Genomic DNA, 6,950 nt, shown 5'->3' on the forward strand with positions numbered 1-6,950 from the left:
TTAAGCGACGCAGGCCAAATGATCGACTTTATCATTTCAAAAGACACTGTTTAACTGTTAAGTAACTTACTTCCTAAATGGTCAGTATAAATTATTATTCTAAGCAATTATTTTAATACATGGAGAAACTAGTGTTTCACCATGCCAGAATACTCAGTGCAGGAATTCGAATTCCGCAACGACGCCATCCCTGTCTATAACTAGCATAATGAATGTTCTACATCATAGTGTGGATATGTCTGTGAAAAAAAGTTCCCATATTCTGACCTATGCAAAGATAATAAACATCCAAAAAGACAAAAAAGGTATGATGAAAGAAATGTAGAAATTCAAAAGAAAAAAATGATAATAATACCTGTAGAATGTTAAACAATGATCCGATAAAACAAAGAAAACAGAATATTTATAATTCTAAAATTATAAAAAGGCAAAGACAGAATTTTTATTAAAACCAAAAAAAGATATTGAAAATTAAATAAATAATAATTAACTTATAGCGTCGGCATCAACTGGCACCACAAACACACACACACACACACACACACACACACAAAAACAGTCGAGAAGAATCAAGAGGGATGGAAAAATCTAAGAAAGATCACTAACCAGATCTCCACTGAATGAGTGCGAAGAGGGCTGTGATCTGTACAAGCTTATTGCATTGTGGGCAAATAGTCATTGCCCGCGAGAAATAGATGACAAAAAGCTGTTTCAAAAATGCAAATTCGTTTGCAAAGGTTACCGAAAGACGTGGATAGAATCGAAAATCTGGGGAGACTTGTTGTCACGAAGTTTCCAGGGAACACCACAGGTTATTGATAGTGAGCAATATTTGATTGTGAATTTCGTGAGAACTACTAGTCAACAACAACAACAACAACAACAACAAAATAATAATAATAATAATCATAATCATAATAATAATTATAAGAATTATAATAGAGAATCAATATAAATAACCGTATAAAACAAATAAATTGAAAACAACGAAATACAAGATTAAATCAAGAAAGCACAGGAAAACAATACATGTAGACTTTGTAGGCGAAGAGACGAGACACTATATTCCAGAATAAGTAAGTGCAACAAACAAGCAACAAGATAATAACAATAACGGGTACGACTGTGAGAAAAAGGCAAGGCACGGCGAAGTATACAAATGAACGCAATTTAAATACACAGACAAATGGTATATACACAAAGCAGAGACAATTGAGGAAACGAACATTAAACAATCAACCGTCTGGCACATGGGTCTACAAACAGATAAACACACCCAAACAAGAAGACCAAATATCATAATATAAACAAAAAAAGAAAAAAACTTTGAAATTCTAGATTTTACCGTTTCAATAAAGCAGAGGATGAATGTCAAAAATACAAAAACCCTAGCAAATTAACAAAGATATATGGAACATTAAGAGAGTCAATGTAATGCAAATGCTCGTAGGAGCACTAGGAAAACTAACGAAAATCTTAGAAAAAAAAAGCGTGAATCATTGAGATTAAAAAGAAAACTGAAACTATACAACTGATGAAGATGATGCAAACAGCTGACATATAAAAGGAAATCCTCGAATGCGAAACATAATAGTAAAAAGGAACAGCATGCAAAAAAAAAAGTCAACTGAAATTTCTGGAAATATCATAAACTATATACTTGCTTCTGGAAACTTCTGGAAATATTCTAAACTACATACTTGCTGTTAATTTTATTTTTTATTTCGGACTATTAGTCTCATCTTTATTAGTTGTTGTTTGTTTGTTTTTATTGGTTCACCGAATTAATGTTTAAAAAAAAAGATCACCGAATTAATGTTTAAAAAAAAAAAAAAAAAAAAAAAAAAAATTAACATAAAAATGCTCATCTCAAAATAAAAAATTCCAATTAAGGAATAATATATATATATACCAATCGGTACGGACCCGACTATGGAAGATCAGATAATGAATAAATGTGGATTTATAAGATCAAAGAATCCAACCTTGATCGCCCTTCGGGGCCCGTGGCGTAGTTGATAGAGACGTTGAATCTCTACGGTTCCAGATGAACATTGTCTGAAGATAGCGGTTTCAATCCCACCCAAAGCGTGCCAGAGGTAATTGGTCAAAAATGTGGTGAGACGACGACAACTACGGATGGCAGTGATGGCTGAGAATGCAGTTAGGAGATTCGAAGTTCCTATCCGTCGCGGTTACCACCTGACGAAGGCCAGAGGAAATTGGCCGAAACGTTGTGAACCAATAAAAACAAACAAACAACAACTAATAAAGATGAGACTAATAGTCCGAAAAAAAAAAAAAAAATAAAATAAAATAAAATAAAATAAAATTAACATAAAAATGCTCATCTCAAAATAAAAAATTCCAATTAAGGAATAATATATATATATATACATACTTGCTTCTGAAAACTTCTGGAAATATCATAAACACACCGTTACACTCACAGAAAGACTGTGATAACATCCGTGGCTGATACTACTTAAATGATTATGAAGTCTCAAGTAACAAAGAAAGACTAAAAAAGGAGAACATTAACCAGAACTTTACTGCGGATTGGACTTGGACTTCAGGGAGGCTTATTGCCACCTAAAGTCAGCAATAAATCAATAGTAAACGGCTCTTGTTATAACACAAAATAATTTCAAATGGTTATCGAAAAAGGCAGAGAGTACTAAAAATCTAAGGAGTCATCTTTTCACAGGCGCCAAGAACACAACCGGTTACTCTTCCTGATATGAAAACTCATAAAACTGGGAAGGGTGTAAATTAAGGCGGAAGGATAAACGCTTCTAAAATAAAAATACAAGAAAAGCAAGATCACCGAAATTAATGTTTTAATTGAAAGAAAAAATCAGTTATAGACAGGAAAAAACACAGATACAAAAAAAGGAAAGAAAATCATTAATAACGACTATAAGAAACAACAATGAAAAAGCAAATTGTTTATAAAAAATAAGACAAAATATACAAGTGTTCCCTTTATTTAAATGACCAGCATAGCTTCGTGAATCATAACTGTGTTTAAACTTGCGTTAGCATTGATTTAGGGCAATTATTGGTTCATGTTTGTAGAAACTAACCATTTAATTCGTTCAATTTCAACAATTTTCAACTCCATTTCTTCTTCATATTTTCTTCTTAAGACAGTCGTCCACACAGGAAGTTAGTGTCATTTTCATTCTAACATAAAAATACATTAACACTGCAACCGTCGGTAGCAACGTTTTTATTTCTTATTTAAATCTTGCTACTTTCAATCTGGAAAATATTATTTTTTGTTTGAAGTTTTTTTGACTAGCTATTCAAACTTACCTCTTGACAATCTCGCTTACCGGAATAGCAAATTAACAAAATGTATTTTATCGAACACTTTTTGCGTTTGATCATTCTTATTCTCGAAATACAAACATTTTTGGACACTATTACTTATGTCACTTTAAATAATATACTGGCTCTCAGCTGTGATGCGCGGGTATTATACTGACTCTCTTACCGTCTCATATTTATTAACATGAATAAATATTATCATTATTATTATTATTATTATTATTATTATTATTGGCTCACATGGAGCTTTCACACGTCATCAAAGATCTGATTGGAAACCTGCAGTGTTTTCTGGAAGCTGAGTGACAACAAGTCTCCCCAGATGTCCAGTTTTCTCCACCTCCTTCAGTAGCATTTGCAAATAAATTTGCGTCATCGCAAACGCATCTTACCACTGATTTCTCGCTGGCAGTGGCCATTGGTCTATACTGGAATTTGAGTGGCACTAAGCCTCTCCAAGGACCCTTCTCGGCTCTTTGGTATCACTTCTTTTGTGGGGAGGGGGCTTGGAGACGGTGATGATACAATTGAAGGGGATGCGTGATGGGGTTGTAGAACTTGTAGATATGCAGCTTCAGTGTTCTTTATTCCCTGTAACGCTTCTTCATTATATTGTATACTTGTATTATTCTCTGCATTCAAGGGTTTTCCTTAATATTTCAGCCGCTTTCATTATCGTTAGTCGTTGTATTTTTGCAGCTATTCCTCTGGTTCCAATTTTTGACATTCTTTTTTCAAAGTTTTGCGGAATTGTTCCTAGTGCTCCTACTATTATAGGTCCATTATTATTATTATTATTATTATTATTATTATTATTATTATTATTATTATTATTATTATTATTATTCGGATATGGACCTTAGAATTCATCCATGTCCGTTTGTCAGTTCGTTTCATAAAATTCTCAATAACTACTCATTACAATTTTCTGAAATTTTACATAAAGTTACAACTAGGCAAAAGGGGGAGATGTAACATTCTCGGACTTTTGATAAAAACTTAGATTACGTCTCCAGAGAGTAAAAATGGCGTCAAAATGGCTAAAAATAACACTTTTTGAGACATAAAATATTTACTGACCATTAGATTTTGCTGAAAATTGCCCAAAAGCAAGACCACATAGATATACAACTGGAAACGTAATATTTGACGATAGTAAAATCTGGTTGCGTCCCCAGGGGGTAAAAAGTGGTTGAAAATGTGTTTTTAGTCCAAAATCGCAAAAACTAACACCTTCCGAGATATAGAATCTTTTCCGATCATTAGCTTTTGCTGAAAATTACCCAAAAGAAAGATCATATGATATACATCTGGAAACGTATTATTTGACCCTGGGAAAAATTCTGGTTGAGTCCCCAGGAGGTCAAAAGTGGCCAAAAGTTTGATGCATGGAATATTTTCCCGACCATTAGATTTCACTGACAATTATCCAAAACAAGACCACATGGATATTCATCTGGAAATGTAATATTTGACCATGGGAAAATTTTGGTTTCGCCCCCAGGGGGTGAAAAGTGGTAAAAAAAACGTGGATGTTTTGAAAAAATGAAACATTCTGATCTATATGTTTCTCTGTCTCTGATAAAATTTTTAGGTTATTTCTCTTTGATTGTTATGTTTTTATTTTTTTAATATTGTTTCTATTTACTTGCCTCCCCACGAGGACAGAGTTAGACACAAGGTCGGTTATTAATATGGGAAAGTCTAGCTCCCCCAAAAGGGGCGCACTGGATAGGAACAAAAATAAAAATTGCCTCAGTCTAGAAGGATATTGTTTTCTACGTTTAATTTGAATTAATTTTTTTGGCACTTATGCATTATACGGACGGCCTCATTGTCAGGGGCGATTACTTCAATTTCTTCTTGGAATATTTACAAAACACTCCCCTCATATGTTAAATATGTTACCAAAAAAAGTAATTAAAATGTTTTCTCATCTAAATTTCATAAAATATAATTTGTTCTTCGTCAAATAACACACAAATAAATAAATATCATGAAAATACTTGAAAACCAAAAGTTATTGTATACAGATGTATCAAAATATAATTATAAAAATATTTATTGAGAAAATACATTTTTGTATTAAAGCAGTATTAATTGGCCTTTTGGCTAAGATCAAAGTGTAGTACCTGTTTTGATACTACACATCCTATTTTCCGTCCTCAGTCAGTGGAGAAGGAATCCTTCTAGACTGAGGCAATTTTCATTTTTGTTCCTTTCCCCAAATTAAAAACCGACCTTGTGTCTAACTTTGCTCTCGAGGAACATTGGATTTTTTTCAAACAATTAAACAGAAACTCATTGTAAGAAAATAGAAATTTTATTAAAAATTAAAACATTAGAGTTTTTTTTTCAAACAATTTTAAAACATTTTTTGAATTAAAGCACCATTGGATTGTTTTTGTAAATAATTTAACGGAAAGAAGTCGCCGTAAGAGGAAAACAAAATTTTAATAAAAAATTGTTTGAATTACAGTAAAACTATAACGAAATAGTCATTGTTGAATTAGGTTAAAAAGTTGCGCCCCCTATCGGTCGTTCAATGAAACCCAACAAAACAAAATGTCCCCACTCGTGTAATACATAAGTGCCTCACTGTTTAATTAGGTTGAAAAGTTGCGTCCTCTATCGGTCGATCAATGAAACCTAGCAAAACAATATGGTGCCGTCCGTATAATGCATAAGTGTCATATATTTTGATACAATAAATGTTATGTAGTGCCTTTGCATTTAACAACCTGCGCTATTCGTTAAATAGCATTTACAAGTTAAATTCAAGTTTTACGATATCATTTTTATTAAATTGTTTTCTTAAACATTGGGCCTGGAAAAATAATCAGAGTGTGGCAACTGTGTATCTACCCCGTGTCATACATATGTGCCAAACCCGCTATAACTTACTGTTTTTAAGTTATAATTTTTTTTATTATTATTACAAACATGTTTTAAGTAGAGATAATTTGTTTGGAAGAAATACCAAAATTAATGTGACTGAAATAGGAATTAATGCTGCAACCCGGCAAATTATTGCTTTAATTTTCTATTTAATAACAAAAGTTATCAGCATTACTCGGTTTTCTAAAGTTTTCAAATTTTTCAAATTTATTTCTTTTTCATTTGAAAAGAATTTCTATAAGTTTGATGCATTCCAGTTGGATAAATTGTTTTGAGATGCGGATTGATATTAAGTTTTATTATTTGGACTATCGCTCTCGTCTCGGTAGTGGTTATCCCAATAGAAACTTTTCCAACCCTTCGATTTTGCTTAAAATTACCCAAAAGCAAGACCATATGAATATACATCTGGAAACGTAATATTTTTCCCAGGGAATATTGTGGGACTTGGGCTCCGGGCTGTTTTAGGGGTAAAAAACACACTCTTTGGGGCTCATTTTTATTTTTTTCCAAAAATTCATTTTTGTGTATTTAGGCACAAAAATGAATTTTTGGAAAAAAATAAAAAGGGGTTTCGAATTAATGCATCGTTTGTTATGAAACGGTGTCATTTGGCTGTTTTAGCCTGATGTTTTACATCAGGCAGGGGTTTAAATGTGGAAAATAGTCAAAATCAGTCGGGGACCATATAGTTTTTGGCTTGTTAATATTATTAAGTA

The sequence above is a fragment of the Euprymna scolopes genome, chromosome 7 (genome assembly GCF_053919585.1).
Source record: "Euprymna scolopes isolate OS-2025 chromosome 7, ASM5391958v1, whole genome shotgun sequence".
In the NCBI taxonomy this organism is placed as follows: domain Eukaryota; kingdom Metazoa; phylum Mollusca; class Cephalopoda; order Sepiida; family Sepiolidae; genus Euprymna; species Euprymna scolopes.